The following is a 20,684-nucleotide window of genomic DNA, read 5'->3' as shown; positions in this document are numbered from 1 at the left end:
CATAATTTCAATGGTAACCTAAAAATATACGCGATGTTAGAGTGTGGCAATGACGGTGTGCATGTCTAGGATTGGATCCGAAAGAGCTTGGTACTTAAGCAGTCCGATGGACTCACCTCCTTTTTCCGGTTTCCTACATGGTTTACAGCTTCCATTCACTTTAACCCTCAATGAATTAATCCTTTGAACACCAAGTACGATTTCCTAGACTTAGAATGAAAAAATGTTTTAACGTTTTGATGTGGCACGTCGGATCCGGTCATAATGTCTAGGCCGGGTTTGGGGTGTTACGTTTAGTGGTATCAGAGCCAAGTTGCAACAACTCGGCTATGGAATGGGTTTACAAAAACGAAGATTTCAAAAAAAAATTATGTTTTTAAAATCTGGACTTCTGAAGATGGCATTCTGAATCTCCGGCCCAAGCCTGTAAGTATTCTAAATTTTTCTGAATATATTCTGAATTATCTGTCTGTACTGAAACTTTACTACAATACTCTAGATAGGATGCTACTGAAATCCTAGAAAAGCTTGCTAAAAGGCTGAAACTGTAGCTAGACATCGATTCTGCGGAAACCAACTATAAATTACTGTCTGAATCATAAAACATCTGTAATAAACATTGGAATGATATTAATGCATAAAATTCAAAATCAGATAATACGATATGAGTACAAGAGCCACTCGTGGAAGAGGCTGTGGACGTGGCCGAGGAAGGGCTCGAGTGGTATCTTCATCTTCCGGACATATACCAGTGGCAGATGCACCGGTACCATCGGCAACAGAAGTGGAGTCTCATGATTGTGGTGCCGGGGATGATGCCCTGTCGCAGGCTATGCTTCGAGTTTCGGAAAGGGTTGTAGGGGCAAGTTCGGGGAACGAAATTCGAGGATCGATTTCTGAACGACTCCGAGCTAACGGAGCGGAGATATTTAGGGGCGTATCTGGTGTAGCCCTGAATGTGGCAGAATATTGGTTGGAGGCCACAGAACGAATTATGGATGACTTGGACTGCTCGGTGGAGCAGAAGCTGAAGGGGGCCGTATCGCTGCTGCGAGATGATGCTTATTAGTGGTGGCTCACCGTGAGGGATGGAACCCCAACTGATAGGGTTACTTGGGAGCTGTTTAAGGCAGCCCTTAAAGGAAAGTACGTCGGGGCAAGTTATGTGGATGCCCGCAGGAAGGAATTCCTGAATCTGGTCCAAGGATGTAAAACTTGTGCTGAGTATGAGGCTGAGTTTCTGAGGCTGAGCCGATATGCTGTGGGGATAGTCGCTACGGAGTATGAGCGTAGCGTTCGCTTTGAGGATGGACTCAGAGATGACCTTAAGGTGCTGATTGCTCCGCAGAGGGAGCGGGATTTCGCGGTTCTGGTGGAAAAAGCTAACATAGCTGAGGAGGTAAAGCGTACTGAGAGGCAGAACCGTGAGAAAGATCGGAACCATTTCTGGAGGGATTCTGGACCTTCGGGTGGAGAAAATAAGAATGTCAAAAGGGCGAGAGTGGAGGAGCCAGTTCGAGCAGCTCCGGTGAATTTGGTTAGACCGCCAATTTGTGGAGACTGTGGAAAGGTACATTTGGGTGAGTGTAGGAAACGTTCCGGTGCTTGTTTCCGATGCGGATCTATGGATCATAAAGTTAAGGACTGCCCACAGAGAGCTGATCAGGCTCAGGTTGCTGTACAGAGGATTGTTCAACCCGCGAGAGGTGGGCCACAACACACCAACAGGACGTGGACAAGGTAGGGGCGGAAATGGAAATGGAAATTGTCGAGGTCGAGGGGCGCCTGGCAGGGGTGCCAGAAATGCTGAGGCTCGACAGACAGCGTTGGTGTATGTAGCTCGTCGTCGAGAGGAGGGCGACGCACCTGACGTCATAACTGGTACGTTTTTGGTTTCTAGCATGCCGTATACTGCTTTGGTGGATATTGGATCTACTCACTTGTTGCATGTACCATATCTGGGTCATTGGGAGTGCATTCTGAAAAGATAGTGAGTGGGGTCTCTGTGTTAAGTCCTTTGGGCCACTCGGTTAGGGTAGACAAACTGTATAGGGATGTACCCCTAGAAACTCAAGGTAGGATCTTTCCTAGAGATCTAATGGAGTTGCCGTTCGGAGAGTTTGACCTCATTCTTGGAATGGACTGGCTTGTTAAGCATAGGGCGACTTTGGATTGTGCTGCAAAACGAATGGTGTTAAGGACCACGGAGGGTGAGGAGGTTATGATGATAGGTGAGCGAAGGGATTATTTGTCTAATGTGGTGTCGGCATTTAGGACCGAAAAGTGGATTCGAAAAGGTTGTGAGCCTATTTTGCATTCGTAAGCCAGTCGGAAGAGAAGGGATTGACTGTGGATAAGGTCAGGACCGTAAAGGAGTTTCAAGATGTTTTTCCGGAGGAGCTTCCGGGATTACCTCCAAACCGAGAAGTGGAGTTTGGAATCGACCTGTTGCCTGGAACGGCGCCAGTGTCTATCGCACCATATAGGATGGCACCGAAGGAATTGGTGGAGCTAAAGGCACAAATTCAAGAGTTGTTGGATAGGGGCTTTATTAGGCCAAGCGTGTCTCCATGGGGAGCACCGGTGTTATTCGTGAAGAAGAAGGATAGTACAATGCGGATGTGCATTAACTATCGCCAGTTGAACAAACTGACCATTAAGAATAAGTATCCACTGCCAATGATTGACGATCTGTTTGACCAGCTTAAGGGGGCTTCTGTATTTTCTAAGATCGACCTTAGATCTGGATATCATCAGTTAAGGGTCAAGGAGACGGATATCCATAAGACGGCATTCAGGACTCGGTATGGTCATTACGAATTTCTGGTTATGCCATTTGGGCTGACGAACGCTCCTGCGGCATTTATGGATCTGATGAATTGGGTGTTTCAACCATTTCTGGATCAATTCGTAGTCGTTTTTATTGATGATATTCTGGTATATTCTGAAACGGAAGCAAAGTATGATGAGCATCTCCGTATAGTGCTACAAGTGTTAAGGGAGAAGGAACTTTATGCAAAGTTCAGCAAGTGTGAATTTTGGTTGAGGGAGGTAACTTTCTTAGGACATGTGGTCTCTGCTGAGGGGATTAAGGTGGATCCTCGAAAAATTGAAGCAGTTTTGGAGTGGAAGCCGCCTAGGTCAGTATCGGAGATACGGAGTTTCCTGGGATTGGCAGGATACTACAGAAGGTTTGTGGAAGGTTTTTCGGTGTTGGCTGCACCTCTAACTAAACTCATAAGGAAAGGGGTACCATTTGTATGGACTAAGACCCAGCAGAAAGCTTTTGAAAAGTTGAAGAAAGTTTTGACTGAAGCACCTGTGTTAATTTAGCCGGAGTCTGGGAAGGATTTTACTGTGTACAGCGACGCATCACATATAGGTTTCGGCTGCGTGTTAATGCAGGAGGGTAAGGTGGTTGCATATGCGTCACGACAGCTTAAGCCTCACGAGGGGAACTATCCTACTCATGATTTGGAATTAGTAGCAGTGGTTTTTGCACTTAAGATTTGGAGACATTACCTGTACGGAGAGAGGTGCATTATATACACAGACCATAAGAGTCTTAAGTATTTGTTGACTCAGAAAGAGCTGAACCTTAGGCAAAGGAGAAGGATTGAGTTTCTTAAGGATTATGACTGTTCAATCGAGTATCACCCAGGAAAGGCTAATGTGGTAGCCGATGGTTTGAGTCGTAGAATCGTATCTGATCTGGGAGCAATGTTTGTTCATTTGAGTTTGTATGATGATGGTAGTTTTTTGGCTGAATTGCAAGTAAGGCCAACCTGGGTGGACTAGATTAAGGAAAAGCAGTTGGAAGATGAGTCTTTGGTCACTCATTTTCAACAAGTTAAGGAAGGGAAAACTTCTGAGTTCAGTTTAAATGGTGATGTAGTTCTGTGTTTCCGAGGAAGAATTTATGTTTCGAAGGACTCTGACTTGAGGCAGACAATATTGAAGGAAGCTCATGGGGGACTATGTGCCATGCATCCTGGAGGGAATAAGTTGTATCACGACTTGCGGGAATTGTACTGGTGGCCTGGACTTAAGCGAGAAGTGACGGAGTTTGTAGGAAAATGTTTGACATGCCAGCACGTGAAAGTTGAGCATCAATTACCTTCTGGACTGTTACAGCCGGTGAAGATACCACTTTGGAAGTGGGAGAGGGTAACCATGGACTTTGTGAGTGGGTTACTGTTGACACCATCGAAGAAAGACTCGATATGGATGATTGTGGATAGGTTGACCAAATCGGCCCATTTCATACCAGTACGTACCGACTTTTCGCTTCAAAAGTTACCCAAACTGTATGTGGCGGAGATTGTGCGACTTCATGGAGTCCCAGTTTCGATTATCTCTGACCGAGATCCTAGATTCACATCTCGATTTTGGTAAAAGTTGCATGAGGCATTGGGGATGCGGTTGAACTTCAGTACGGCTTTCCATCCCTAAACTGATGGTCAGTCGGAAAGGGTCATTCAGATTCTGGAGGACATGTTAAGGGGATGCGTGATTGACTTTCGAGGTAGTTGGGATGACTACTTACCGTTGGCAGAATTTACGTACAATAACAGTTATCAGGCAAATATTCGAATGGCACCGTATGAAGCACTGTATGGTCGAAGGTGTCGTACATCTAGTTGTTGGACGGAGCTAGGGGAGCGACAAGTTCTTGGACCAGAATTGGTGGCTGATACTGAGGCTAAGGTCAGAATAATTAGGGACCGTTTGAAAGAAGCATCTGATAGGCAAAAATCGTATGCAGATTTGAAGCGTAAGGAGATTGAGTACTCAGTAGGGGATATGGTCTTTTTAAAGGTTTCTCCTTGGAAGAAGATATTGAGGTTTGGTAAGAAAGGCAAGTTGAGTCCGCGGTTCATTGGGCCTTATCGGGTTTTGAAGTGAGTAGGCCCAGTAGCTTATCAGTTGGAATTACCTCCAGAGTTGGACAAGATTCACGATGTTTTCCACGTCTCCATGTTAAGGCGTTATCGTTCTGACCCTACTCATGTCGTGCCGGTTGCAAAAATTGAGGTGCAAACTGATTTGACTTTTGAGGAGGAGCCTGTGCAAATTTTGGATCGAGATGTTAAGATTCTGAGAAGGAAATCTGTCCCATTAGTAAAGGTGCTTTGGCAAAATCATGGCAGAGAGGAAGCTACTTGGGAGCCAGAGGAGGCGATGCAGCAACAATACCCTCATTTGTTCGGACCAGGTAAATTTCGAGGACGAAATTTCTTTAAGGAGGGTAGAGTTGTAACGCCCCAATTTTCGGGAATTTTAAAAATGTTGGAAAAATTTAAAAATTCTGTGTCTTATTTATTTGTCATAGGATTAAGTACGTTAATGGGCCTCTAGAAGGCCCAAGCTTAAGGTAAAACCCGGTAGTTTTAATTAATTTTAATTCCATAAGAAAAAGGGGTTCTGGTTAATTGGGCTTTTAGGTATTAATTGTGTAAAATAAATCACAATGAAGCATGTGGTAAAGTGGCTAAGTGACGCCACTGGGAATGCTACAAGTGGCGTGTGGATGGTTGGGAGGACCCAGGTTCAAGTCACAATGATAGCAAATAAGGGATTAATTTTTATGAATGGAAAAGGTAAGTAGTGGAACTGAAGTGAAAGACTGTTAGGAAGAGTTGGAGTTGCTCAGGAGATTGAGTAAGGAGGGGATAAGGGAGAGAATTTAGGAACTGATTAGGGAGAGCTGTGTTGGCTGAATAATGGACTCTTGACGAGCAAGAGTTGGCCGGCCAAGGGGAGCTTTAGGGAGGCAAAATTCGGCTAGGGTTAAGGTCAATATAAATTCGGCATTAAGGGGAAGTTGGGCCGTTTGCTGACCATTTCCCTCTTCATTTTTCTCCCCTCTCTTCATCAACCTTTTTCTTATTCTCCTTTCTCCTTCATAGCTGAACCCTTCTAACCTCTTGTTCATCTCCATCCTTCCCTTCAGACGTTTCAAAACCTTCATAGCCTCTGGCCATAAAAAGCTGAAATCCCGAAAGCTACACTTTTTTCTATGCCAATTAGTCCTAGCAAAATTCTCTTATTTTGCTTATCATCTTTGGCCGATTCTTTCCTCCTTTAAACATCAAGTTTTTGTCAACAAGACCACAGTATAACCCTATTAATTCATCTTTTTCTACACAGTTGCAAAAAAAGCCGAAAACCCCACTTTCATAGGGACTTAGCCGAATATTGGAAACATTGAATGCTTGACTTTGGTGATCGTTTGAGGGTAGAGAGGCATTGGATTTAAGTAGGCATCAATTGGAAACATTGGTCGAAGGAATCGGTGGTAAGTAGTTTCAAAACATAGTCTTTCTTTCGTATTTTAGGAAAGGCCGAAATCCCTAAATGTTAGGGAGGCTGTCGATTTAGACTTGTAGCCCTAAGGGGTTGTAATAGCTATTCTGCTTTGGTAAATGGTGTGATTTAGAGGCTACTGATCAAGGGCTTGGACAAGTGGAACGATCAGATCTTTGGATTTAAGACATAGTTCGGCAACAAGGTAAGAGCAAGAAGGTTCTAAGCATGTTTGGCCGAATATGGTAAGGGGCTATTTACTCAGTATTAATTTGATATCTAGAGTAATATGTTAATGATTTAATTGAAGGCAGTTCGTGCGTGGATCTCAACAACGAATCGTCGCAAAACAGGTGTGTAACTGGCACCCTCTCATAGACTAGATCGGTAAAAGCCGAAAAGCCGAAATGCCGGAAAGTTGGTATTTTGGTAATTTGCGAGTGTGCGAATGCTCGTAAGATAGTTAGGTTTGTATGTTTGGTATTCTGAAGGTAATAAACTGAAGTACGTGCGATTTAGTACATTTTGATAATGTGGGCTTAATGGGCCAAAAATCCGGTTCATGGGCCAATGGGCTCAATTTGGTAAGTATGTGCGGTAAGTATTCTAATTGTACGTAAATGGATAGGATATGCATGAAAACCCTAGAAGTAGCTAAATCACTACAATACCCTTATGTATGGAAAATTACCATGATACCCCTAGGTGTAAATGACCAATATGCCCCTAGGGTTAATTTTGTCTGAAAAGCATGTTGATTTAAATCTGTATGATGTATGCCATGAATGAATATTTGTTGCATAGGGTCATGGGTTATATTTTGGAGGAAGCGTCCTGGTGGCTATGCCACAATTCTCTGATCTGGTGGCTCTGCGACATATTTCTATTCTGGTGGCTCTGCCACGATTATCTGTATCTGGTGACTCTGTCACATTATCTGTTCTGGCAGCCATGCTGCATAATTCTGTGGCGTGTAGCGGTTGGGTGGGTCGAGTAGTCTCCCACATGGTGAAAGGTTGGTAAGGGGGTGTATGTGGTTGGTTATGTGTTGGGTTTTGCATATACATGAAATATCTGATCTGATCTGTTATGGGCCTATGGGCTTAATTCTGTATTCTGTTCTGGGCTAAGGCCAATTTATTTTGTTTCTGTGGTTTGAGCTGATATGGGCTATGGTTGGGTTAATTTTACACACTGAGTTTCCCCAAACTCATTCCCTATTTTCATCCATGCAGGTAATCCCCAGCCATTGTGGGCTTGGCGCTGCGAGGGATTCGAAGTGGCCACTCGTTCTGCAATATGGATTTCTTCTGGTGATTTGGACTTCAATTTTCTTTACTTTGATGATTTGGGTTTTGTTATGTAATAAGGCCGCTTATGATTATTTTTAATTGGGTTTCAATTTATAACTTATCATGATGACCTTAAATTATATTAACTATCAAAATGGACTAGATCTAGGGTTCGTTTTCCAAAAACATAAACTGATTTCGAAGTAACACGATTACAAACAAGGCTTCTGCTATGATAATGTTTTACAAACTTAAATACGTGTTATTCTAAAATAGACATAATTTCAATGGTAACCTAAAAATATACGCAATGTTAGAGTGTGGCAATGGCGGTGTGCATGTCTAGGATTGGATCCGAAAGAGCTTGGTACTTAAGCAGTCCGATGGACTCACCTCCTTTTTCTGGTTTCCTACTTGGTGCACAGATTCCATTCACTTTAACCCTCAATGAATTAATCCTTTGAACATCAAGTACGATTTCTTAGACTTACAATGAAAAAATGTTTTAACGTTTTGATGTGGTACGTAGGATCCGGTCATAACGTCTAGGCCGGGTTTGGTGTGTTACAATTCCGGTAAGTCATTCTTTGGTTTAGGTGGATTACATGTGTGGTGGTGGTAACCAAAATGGATGGTTGTGTAGGCTTTGCCAAGGGTCTTAGAAATAAACTCTTGTTAGCGATTCAAGTGGGTTAGGTCACTCGTTTAAATCAAGAAAAGTTTTAATATTAGTTAAGTTGCGTATTAAAAAGGAAGGTGTTTTACCCTATTGATAAGAGACTAATGGAACGGTCTTGAATGAATGAAGGTTTGGCGCTCGTGGGATTTTGGCACTTTTCGCAAACAGGTGTGTGAAACACTGCCTTTGGATGTGAAACTGCAAAGGCTAAAGAGCCGAAAAATCGAAGAGTGCATTGTCGGCACCACACAGACAAGCAATTGCCCATGTGGCAGGCCCAGTGATAAAACGAGGCTATGTTATCGACAGGATGGCCATGAGCGACTTCATGAGCCAAAATGATATTGGGCCATTTTGGGCCGAACTATATAGTGTAGGCTCAATAGGCCAGCAGGCCCACTCAGGGAAAACTTACAAAGTGTTGCAGATCATGGGCCAGACTGTGTAAACCATGCGATTAAGGCTATTTTTGGGCTAAGTGGGCCATATGGGAGTATAGGCCCATGTGGGCCGCAATATGGGCGGAAGGCCCATTATCACTGTTTGACTATTAGGGTCACACGGGTCGCCTAAGTCGACTGTTGACTTACTGTTGGGTTAGTAAGTATACTTAGACCCCATACTAATAAAATCACCGTTGTACCCCTGTGAGGTAAATTGACCGAAACACCCCTGTATTATGTATGACTGTTTTTGAGCATGACATTTCTGCAAACACGTATGATATTATGTTGCATTACATGGCGTGGGATATATGTTTCAAAGGAAGTGTACTGTAAGGCTATAAGCCTATTACTGGTAGCTCTGCAACAAATACTGTTTAGTGCCGAATACGGTACGTTTTGGTGTGTAGGGCTGGGTAGGTCAACTTTGTCCCCACATGGTGTGTAGGGGTGGTACGGAGTTGGTGTGTAGTGGACGGATTGGGTAAGATTCTTTGTCTACATACTGTACTGATATGGGCTAAGGCCCAAACTGCTTTTGTCACTGAAATGGGTTAAGGCCACACTGGTACTGTTACTGAAAAGGGGTTAATGCTCCTAACTGAAACTAAAAGGGCTTAGGCCCAGTTTGCATTATTATGATTGTTTGTTATATTGGGTTTTTGCACACTGAGTTTTCGTAAACTCACCGATCAGTCATCTGTGTAGGAGATCCCCAAGCTTAGACGGATCAAGGCGATGGAGGATTCAAAGGTGGCCACTCGACCTAGTTATTTTTTTATATATAATTAAGATTTTATATTGGGTTTTTATTATGTAATAAGGCCGCTTTAATTTTAACTTAATTTGGGAGATTTTATTATCCTATTTTTATATTACACATATTAGTAATAGGAAGCTGATTTTCGTGAAAATATAAACAAATGTTTTTCTGAAAACATCATGTTCACGCAACATGTTTTAAAAGCTTCCATAACAAACACGGTTTTCAAGTTAGTAATAAATTGTATTAAATAAAATTTTACCTAAAGAACTTGAGTTTTCACAATGAACAAGGCCTCCTAACTATTTTTTTTTTGAATCTAAAGAAGCGTTTATCAAGAACGGGTTTTTCATCAATTAATGTTTCAGAAAACACTCCAATGTGACATCACAGATGAGGCCATAACGTCTAGGCCGAGTTTGGGGTGTTACAACTCTCGTATCTTGCTTTGGCTTCTTCACAATGGAACTTGTTTTGTGTTTCATCAAATTGGGCGCAGGCATGAGTTCTGTTGTGAGGCATGATTAACCTGAACAAAAGATGGGAAAAATTATTTTCTCAAAACTTTAATTAATAAAAAATATTGATAATTTAATAAATTGAAAAATTAGATAATTGATTAAATTAAAATTTAAGAAAAAATTCGATCTTACCACCTTTTTTTTAAGAACTCCTAAAAAAATAGTTGAAAAGCAAAAAAGGTTGATTTAAGGTAGGTTGGAGCATTTAGCTAAGGATGGGTGAAGGTGTGTGCCACTCGGGTGTTGGAACACTGCTAGGTGCGTGGGTGGAAGGGCACGGTAGCAGGCAGCAAGGAGCGCAAGAGTTGGGCTGGGTGTTCGAGCAGCATGCAGAGCCTCGTCCAGCAGGCCTGGTGTGAGCGTGCAGGAGCTAGGCGCAGGTGCGGGACACGGCCTGAACAGCTAGGGCTGGAGCAACAAGGCTAGGCACAATGCAGCGCGCGATGGGTAGGCATTTGTGAGGTCTGTTAGGCGTGTGCTGGCCAACTACTGGGTGATGTTGTGGCTAGGGGCTTGCGCACTTAAGGGATTTAGTGCTTTGGGGTTTTGAGTGATGAATGATTGGAGGGAAGTAAGGGTGGAATTTATAGTGAGAGTAGTAGGAATTAGAGTAGAATTCTTAGTATAATTTAATAATTAAAAAAAATTCTAATTCTAATTCTACTCAAAGTTAACAACAATTAATAATCAAATATATGCATATTAAATTATTAATGCTATTAGTTTATTAAAACATGATTAAAATTAAACTAATCCTAATTCCATGCTCAGTTGATAAAAGTTAATATATCAATTATTATAGATATAATTATATATTAAAGATTTTATTGTTTGTAATTTTTTTAATTAAAAACATTTATTCTAAATGCTTTCTGAAAATATTTACAAAAAGAGGCACCTAATTTTTATTATTTACGAAAAGAGCAACAAAAATATAAAAATAATTCAATTAAGTCCCTAGATTTAATGAAAATTTGAAATTGAGCTGCAATTTAAAACTTAGATCAAAATTGACCCTTTTATTTGAAAAACCAAAAATTTAATTTTCTATTTAGGGAATAATTTCTAGGAAAATTATTTTAAAATCAATTTTAAAGAAAGATTGGTGGGGTCACAAGCGGTCCTGCTTAAGTTCCAATATCCTAGACAGAATTTATTTAAACATGCTAATCCCGAAAATATACCCTAAATCATTTATTAAAAAGGAAAATAAGAAAATTTAAACATCCGATAAAATGAAAGAATTTTGATTCCGTTCACTCTTATCTCCCCATTAATGTTTCAGACGCTAAGCATTAACTTAAAAATTACCTCCCTTACTTTGGTGTTCAACAACTCAGTATGGATAGACGCTATGAGTCGTAAATGGACCGGACCAACATGATTTTAGTTTACCTAGAAAGAACCTTAATCTGGAATTAAATAACAAGACTTGCTGACCTGCTTCAAATTCTCGAACTCGAATGTGCTTGTCATGTCATTTCTTAAGTCTCTCCTTGAGTAATTTGGCATTTTCGTACGAGAACAATTGGAATTCCTCTAGGTCATTGAGTTAGAGCATCTGTTTCTCTTTAGAAAGCTTAAGATCCAAGTTGAGTTGTCGAAGGGCCCAGTAAGTTTTGTGCTCGGGTGTGACGATTATGGGTGCCGTAACTAACCGACTCTTCAAATCTTTGAAAGCCATTAAGCATTCCTCATCAAATTTGAGCGTCGCGTCCTTCTCCAATAATTTGCATAAGGGTTTAGCAATTTTGGAGAAGTCCTTGAGGAATCTTCGATAGAAACCAGTGTGGCCCAAAAAGCTCCTAACACACTTTACAGATGTTGGAGGTGAGAGTTTTTCAATAACATCTACCTTTGCTTTATCAATCTCTATTCCATGTCTTGTTATCCAATGCCCTAGAACAATCCCTTCTCGTACCATGAAATGACACTTTTCCAAGTTGAGTACTAGGTATGTTTCTTTGCATCGCCTTAGTACCTTAGCTAGATTGGCTAGGCAATCATCATATGAATCTCCGAATACTGAAAAATCATCCATAAAAACTTTCAAATACTTCTCAACCATATCAATAAAAATAGACATCATACATCCTTGAAATGTAGCAGGTGCATTACATAAACCAAATTGCATGCGTCTAAATGCAAATGTACCATATGGGTAGGTGAATGTTTTCTTGTGCTAATCTTTTGGTGGTACTGTAATCTGATTATAACCCGAGTATCTATCGAGAAAATAGTAATAGTCTTACCCTGGGAGTCTATCCAGCATCTGGTACAAAAACAACAAAGGAAAGTGATCTTTCCTAGTTGCCTTGTTCAGCTTCCAATAATCGATGTAAATTTTCTATCTCGTAACCGTTCTAGTTGGTATTAACTCATTATTCTCATTTTTAATGACCGTGATACCTCCTTTCTTTGTCAAGCACTGGACTGGACTTACCCATGAATTATCTAAGATGGGGTAGATTTTACCTGCATCTAACCATTTGATGATTTCTTTCTTAACTACATCCTTAAAGATGGGGTTTAGTCTTTGTTGTCCATCAATCGTCCCTTTTTTCGCCATCTTCCAAGATAATCTTGTGCATGCATACAGATGGACTTATTCCGCGAATATCGGCTATGGTCCATCTGATAGCCTTCTTAAATTGTTTTAACACTAGGATGAGTTTCTGTTCTTGCTCTCTAGTTAATTCTACTGAAACAATCACAGGCAAAGTAGAAGCGTTACCTAAATAAACATATTTTAAATGTGAAGGTAGTACCTTGAGTTCTAATTTAGGTGGCTCCTTGATTTACGCTTTTGGTTAGGCATAATCCCTTTTCTCTAATTCCAAAGATTGAAAATGGGATTGCAGATTATATCCCTTTTGATTAGTTTCTAACAACGGTAAGTATTCATCCTACTCTTCATCATTCGGAGGATCTGATGTCAAAATTTGTTCCAACGAATCCTCAACATAGTTGAGTTCTTTCTTCATTATTAAATCCTATAAATCAAATACTACAGAACAATCATCAATTGTGTCAAGAAATAGCATAGACTTAAAAACATTAAATGTTACCTAATCATCCTGAAGACGCACAATAAGCTCGCCCTTCTGCACATCAATAAGGGTCCTTCCGGTTGCTAAGAACAAGAAAATTGGCACGTCTTTGTCTACTTCAAAGTCTAGAATAACAAAATCAGCAGGGAAGATAAATTTATCTATACGTACCAATACATCCTCAATTTTTCCTTCTAGATGTGCTAAGGATTGATTCGCTAATTGAAGTGTAATCGTAGTTTAACTTCACATATTCCCAACTTCCTAAAAATTGACATAGGTATCAAGTTAATACTCGCACCTAAGTCACATAATGCCTTACCATAATATGGTGCTCCAATGTTGCAAGGGATGGTATAACATCCAGGATCCTTCAACTTTGGGGGCAGTTTGTCTTGAAGATATGCACTGCATTCCTAGAGCTACCATATCAAATTCTCCAAGTTCTCATTTTTTGGACAGGATATCCTTCATGAATTTGAAGTAGTTCAGCATTTGCTCAAGTGCTTCAACCAACGGGATGTTGATATGAAGTTACTTGAGTACGTCTAGGAACTTCTTAACTTGAATCTCCTCCTTCTACTTTTGAAGTCTTTGACGGTAAGGTATGGTGGTTTCTTTACTAGAACTGGTTGATTCATCTTATGTGGAAATTCTGCATCTAACAGAGTTATTAATTGATCAAAATTAGCTGGTTCAGAAATTACCTTGTTGGGTTTTGCAGATTCTGGTTCTTGTGAAACTGGAATTTCAACACTCGGTTGAATTTCCTCTAAATCTTGAGCATCATCTTGCTTCTTTTCAACTTTAATAGTGTTGGGCTCTACTGTCTTTCCACTCCTCAATGTCAACGCTTTACAATGCTCCTTCCCCAGATCCCTCATATTCTCTGTATCACTAGGTAAAACACCTTGTGGTCGATTCTTGAGTTCAGTAGCAAGCTAGCCCACTTGATTCTTCAAATTACTTAGAGTGTCATCGTTTTTCGCCATGTATACCTTTAATAAATTCTTTAAGCTATTGGATGATTCAGCTTGAGCTGGTTTCTAAACTTGTTGGGGGAAACTAGGCTGTTGGATTGGTCTAGGTTAGGCGTAAGTGTTACTGGTTTCAGCCCCTTGGTTACTCCAGGAAAAATTAGGGTGATTTCGCCACGATGGGTTATAGAAATTGGATTGCAGTCGTTGCCTTCCTCAATTTTGGTTCTGGTTACCCATGTAATACACAGATTCTGGGTTCGATAGATATTCTTCAAACAAATGTCCTTCCCCGCAACAGACATAGGCTATACTTTCAAATTTATTTGATGGCCATGCTGCAAAACTATTAGACCCATTAGTAGTAAGATTTTTTAACATTGAGGATATTGATGATACCTGATATGCGAGTGAAGTAAGAGCGTCTACATCATGTATTCCAGCAACTCGTCTTCCTAACGCTGCATGATTGGTTGGCCATTGGTAATTGTTGCTGGCAATCCTTTCGATGATTTCATAAGCCTCATTATAAGACTTAGAAAGGAGAGCACCGTTAGCAGAAGCGTCCACTACCATCCTCGTGTGAGCATTGAGGCCATTATAAAATGTCTCAAGTTGGATGCAATGCGGGATTCCATGATGAGGGCACTTCCGTAATAATTCTTTGTGCCTTTCTCATGCCTCATACAATGACTCATCATCCAATTGTTAGAAAGCAGTGATCTTGTTCCTTAACTTAGCATTCTTGCTAGGCAGAAATACTTAATGGGGAATTTTTCTGCTAACTCTTTCCATATGGAAATAGCTTCAATCGTAATGCATCTTCGGGTACTTCGGCTAACTTGAAAGAATTTCTCACCTCCATAAACAGTCTTAAATGAGGATGAGGGTCTTCGGTAGGCATTCCACTGAATTGGCCCACTGTCTGAAGCATCTGGAACATGAATGGCTTCAGCTCAAACTTTTGTGCCTCAATTTTGGGTCTCCTAATACCCGAATTAAGATCATTAAACATTGGCACGACATACTTTCTTAATGCTCTATCCCTATCGTCAGCAATAAGGATAGGATTTTGAGTAGGGTTTGCTCCATTTCCTTGATTCAGATTTTCAAAGTTCATTTCTTCGGTCCTTCTCTGACTTGCTTGTCTTCTTTGTTGTCAGAAAGTTTGTTCAATCTTAGGGTCTATAGGGAGTAAATCGATGATTCAGACAATACTCATAAACACCTGAAATAATCTTAGAAAAGTTAATTAATTTAAAATTTAGACAGAAAGTTAAACCAAAATGCAAAACTAACAAATTCACAAATAATGACTTTTTAAAACACAGTCCTTGGCAACAGTGCCAAAAACTTGGAACGACGGGAATGTGTAAGTGTACACAATCGCAACAAGTAATCAAGTGACAAGTACATGTCGAGTTATTGTACCCACAGGAACTATGAAAAGAATTATTTATGAATGCTATTTAAAACACTTTGGTGAAGAAAAATATTTTCTTTGAAGAGGGTGATTAAAAACTAAGATTTTAAACAAAGTAAACTAAATAAATAAATCTCAAATGCACGATTTCAAAATATGATTTTAATCAAGATGACATAATTGTGTAAGACTAATTACATTTCTTTAACTTAGAATTATTAAACTCATGTTTATATTGTTACGAATAAATTCACGACAACTCGATAATTTGCTAATTTATGAACATACTCATCTACCAAAATCCATTTATCTCTTGGAGATATCCCTATGTCAATTCAATCGCTTAAACAAATCTTAATAGGAAAATGTGTTATAGCACATACATACTTATTAAATTGAAATAACCTCTTAAACATAGTCCTATGTCAATTAAAATAATTAACTCGATTTAATAAGCACATAAAAGACTATGTGAGGCAACAAAGTATCCTTACCTTGAAACAATTTAATCACAATAATCTTGCAGGTTATGCAAGGCAATTGTATCGTCAGATACCGTTGCTAATTTAACCCTTAGCTACCTTAGATGAATAAACATGCACTGACTAAGTACTGTATTCATTAATTACAATTCCAATCCGTTTAAATAATTAATTCATTAGTTCCATCACAATTATAATGCAAGAATAACTTAAGCATGATTTTACTTAATCAAGGATTTTACCGAGGCCTATAACAACATAAACACAATTTTAATAATTTAAGAGCACGAAATGCAATCAACCCAAAACAAATTAAATTCAAGATAAGCTGATTAAATTAAACCTTCCAACAATATAAATATTCATAGATATGTTCATCACAAAAACAACAAAAATTAAGAAGATTGGGAACAATAATCAAATATAGTGTTTTTCTGTGGCTTGACTGGGTTGCTCCCTCCTTTCTTGTTTGTTATCCTCACTGATCAAGGCTACTATGAACACTCAATTGCTGCTTCAAAATGGCTGAAGAAGATCCCTTTCTTAAGAGGAGAAATCAACAAAAGAGCAAGGAACTTTGAATGGGAAAATGAGAGAAAAAGTGATGACGAGAGAAAAATTGTGAGAGAAGAGATGTGAATGAAGGATATGTTGAATGATCAGCCAAGGGGGGATTTTCTAGCTGGATGTGGCAGCTGAAACTTTCAAAAACATTGGCCAAAGAGCCACCCCTTGCCTGGCCTCCTATGTGGCAAAGTTGATGGCTTCAACTTTGCTAAATATGGCTTGGGGCAAATATACAAAGCTATCAATTCTAGATGGGTTTAATAGAAATTTGAACAAGTCTTCAAGGGCCTCTTTGCAAGCTTAAATAATCAGCTAATGAGCTGAATTGGGTCAGCACTTGCATGGTTTTGGACTGTCCTTTTCTTAGCCGATTCAGTTCACTCGTTTCGGTTTAATCGAACCACTTTTTCATAATTAATTAATAATAAATTATTAACCCAAATTAACTTGGATATAAATTGAAATTAATTATATTATGAATTGATAAACATAATTTTGGACCATCTTAGGCTGGAAATTAATTTGCCTTGGTGCTTCGAATTGCTCCTCTGTTTTGTGCTTCAAGCAGTGTTTGCCGAGCCATTTTTCACCCTTTGTGTAATCTGTCAAAATTAACCAAAATTAATTAAATTCAACATGTTCTTAATTTAAGTAAAATTTAATTGTTTTATAATAATTAATTATTTTTCGACAAGAATTTAACCGAATTCGCATGAATTTAAGTTAAAAAGGGTATGAAAAAGTGTGTAAATTTTTGTGTTTCCAATATGCCACTGTCCTTATTCTATCGATAATCTCATACGACCCAATAAATCGCGGACTCAATTTTCCTTTGGGACCAAATCGAAGAATCTTCTTCCACAGTGATACTTTTATAAATACTCTGTCACCGATTTAAAATTCAATGTCTTTACGTTTCAAATTCACATATTAATTCTGTCGATCTGAAGCTGCTTTTAAACTGTCGTGAATTACTTTCACTTTCTCTTCGGTCTCTGAGATCAAGTCAACCCCGTGAATCTTTTTCTCACTAAGTTTGGTCCAATACAATGGAGTTCGGCATTTACGACTATATAAAACTTCATACAGTGCCATCTTTATGCTCAATTGAAAACTGTTGTTATTCACGAATTCAACCAACGATAAATATTTTTCCCAGTTGCCTTCAAACTCTAAAACACAACAACGAAGCATATCTTTGAGAATCAGAATTACTCTCTCAGACTGATTGTCGGTTTGAGGATGAAATGCAGTACTAAAGTACAATCGCGTACCCAAAGCTTCATGCAATTTCTTCCAAAATCGCGACATAAACCTTAGATCTCTATCCAAAATAATAGAAACTGGCACCCCGTGCAATCTGACAATCTCATAAATGTACAACTCAGCTAATCTTTCAAGTGAAGAATCTGTATGTACTGGAATAAATTGCATGGATTTCTTCAAATGATCAACAACAACTGAATTGCATCTTTCTTTTTTGGAGATAAGGCTAACCTCGATACGAAATCCATTGTAACTCTATCCTATTTCCACTCTGGTATCATCACTGGTTGCAGTAGTCCCAAAGGTACATGATGTTCAGCTTTGACTTGTTGACAAATTAAGCCTCTCAACACAAATTCTGAAATATCTCGTTTCATCTCTGACTACCATTACAACTATTTCAAAACATTGTACATTTTAGTACTTCCAGGATGAACAGATAAACAACCACTATGTGCTTCATGTAGAATTTTCTAAATAAGCTCAGGATTCTTCAGTTCACAAATTCTACCACGAAACAATAAACAATCATTGGATCCAATCTAATACTCTGAATGACTCGCACTGTACTCTTTTAGCTTGCAATTCATTGTCACACTTCTGAGCCTCGCAAATTTGCTGAAGAAATACCAGTTTAGCTTTTAATTCAGCTAAAATCGAACATCAGATAAGGTTAACTGTGTGTTCATTGCCCACAAAGCAAACAAAGCTTTTCTACTTAGAGCATCCGCGAGTACATTCACTTTCCCTGACTGATAATCAATTACTAACTCATAATCTTTCAATAATTCGAGCCATCTTTGTTGTCGCAAATTCAAATCTTTCTAGGACATCAGATACTTCAAACTCTTGTGGTCAGTAAATATGCAGCACTTTTCACTGTACAAATAATGTTACCAAATTTTCAACGCGAAAACAATAACGGCCAATTCTAAGTCGTGTGTCGGATAATTCTTTTCATGCGACTTCAATTGTCTGGAAGCATAAGCTATTACTTTGCCTTCTTGCATCGAAACACATCCCAAACCATTCAATGAGGCATCACTGAAAATAACAAATTCTTTACCCAACTCAGGCTGAACTAAAACTGGTGCATCAGTTAACAGTGCTTTCAACTATTCAAAACTCTGTTGGCATTTCTCATACCACTCAAATTTCACATCTTTCTGTAACAATTGAGTCATAGGTGTAGCAATTATTGAGAACCCTTTTACAAAACACCGATAGTAGCCAGCTAATCCCAGAAAACTTCTGACTTCAAATATGTTTATTGGTGGTTTCCAATCAATAATTGCGGAAATCTTACTTGGCCGGATGCCTTCCGCTGAAACAATATGTCCCAAAAATCCAACCTCTCAAAGCCAAAACTCACATTTGCTGAATTTAGCAAATAGTTGCTTATCTCTCAATGTTTGTAACACAATTCTCAAATGTCCAGCATGCTCTGATTCATCTCAAGAATAGATTAGAATGACATCAATGAATACAACAACAAATCTATCCAAATACGGTCTAAAAATTTGATTCATCAAATCCATAAATCCTGCAGGAGCATTAGCTAATCTAAATGGCAGAACAAGAAATTCATGATGCCCGTACTTGGTCTTGAATGTAGTCTTCGGCACATCTAAATCTTTAACTCACAATTGATAATAGCCAGATCACAAATCAATCTTTGAAAATATTATTGCTCCTTTCAACTGATAAAACAAATCATCAATTCTCGACAAAGGATACTTATTCTTAATTGTAACCTTGTTGAGCTGACAATAGTCAATACACAGTTTCATTGATCTATCTTTCTTCTTTACGAACATAATTCGTGCACCCCAGGGTAAAAAACTAGTCGTGCAAAACCTTTATCAGTTAATTCTTGCAACTGAGCTTTCGATTCTTTCAATTCTGTTGGAGCCATTCTGTACAGAGCAATCGATATCAGTGATGTTCCTGGTACAAATTCAATAGCAAATTCAACTTCTCTGACCAATGGCAACCCAAGTAACTCTTCTGAAAACACATCTAGATATTCACAAACCATTGGAACTAATTCAATCTTTGATTCAGACACTTTTGTATCCAGTACATACGCAAGATAAGCATCGAAACCTTTCCTCACATATTTCTGAGCTAACATCGTCAATATCACTATAGGCAATCCACTCGACTCATCGGATTCAATTTGAAGATTTTCATTATTAAGACATTTCAACTCAATAGTCTTTCATCTACAATTCACAACAGCATCATGCAGAGTCAACCAATTCATATCCAAAATCACATCGAATTCATCAAACGATAAAAGCATTAAATTTTTCGGAAAACAGTAGCTTGGAGTCATCAAAGGACAATTCTTGCATACATTATCAACTAGGACATACTTTCCTAAAGGGTTCGATACTTTAATCACAAATTCAGAAGACTCAACAGGTAAACTAATATTAGACACTAAATTCTTACAAACATACAAATGAGTCGATCCAGGATCAATCAAAGCAATTAGATCAGTGCCATAGAGAGAAAATATAACGGTGATAACATCTGGTGATGACACATTTTCGCGAGTGTGAATAGCATAAGCTCTAGCTGGTGCTAGAGCCTTGGATCTTACTGCAGAATCCTTTGTTGCACATTTGCTACTAGCACATTTCTTATATTTTTAGGTGGTCTTCCTCTCGCAAGTCTTATGCTCAATCTTTTATTCAAATATTTATCTTTCTCAGGTAACCTAGGACAATCCTAAATAAAATGATCTTGCTAGCCACATCTAAAACAAGCTTTATTATTCATCCAGCAATCTCCAAACTGTCATCTTCCACACTGTTGACACTGAGTTTGTTGGTTCTAACACTACCAACGCTTGATACTGAAGTGGCTTGAGCTTTAGGATTCGTGTATTGCTTCCCACAATCTCTATT

At 39.1% G+C, this 20,684-nt stretch overlaps 1 non-coding gene across 1 annotated transcript; it reads left to right on the top strand.

Moving 5' to 3' along the window:
* The first annotated feature begins 14,662 nt into the window (after positions 1 to 14,662).
* LOC121211875 (small nucleolar RNA R71) lies at positions 14,663 to 14,769 on the top strand. The gene has a single exon (XR_005907092.1). It is a non-coding gene; the product is annotated as a small nucleolar RNA R71 (small nucleolar RNA).
* The last annotated feature ends 5,915 nt before the right edge of the window (positions 14,770 to 20,684 follow it).

This window comes from Gossypium hirsutum, chromosome A12, assembly GCF_007990345.1.
Source record: "Gossypium hirsutum isolate 1008001.06 chromosome A12, Gossypium_hirsutum_v2.1, whole genome shotgun sequence".
Taxonomy (NCBI): domain Eukaryota; kingdom Viridiplantae; phylum Streptophyta; class Magnoliopsida; order Malvales; family Malvaceae; genus Gossypium; species Gossypium hirsutum.
The sequence above is the reverse complement of the archived record's forward strand: the minus strand, read 5'-3'. Positions and strand labels throughout refer to the sequence as shown.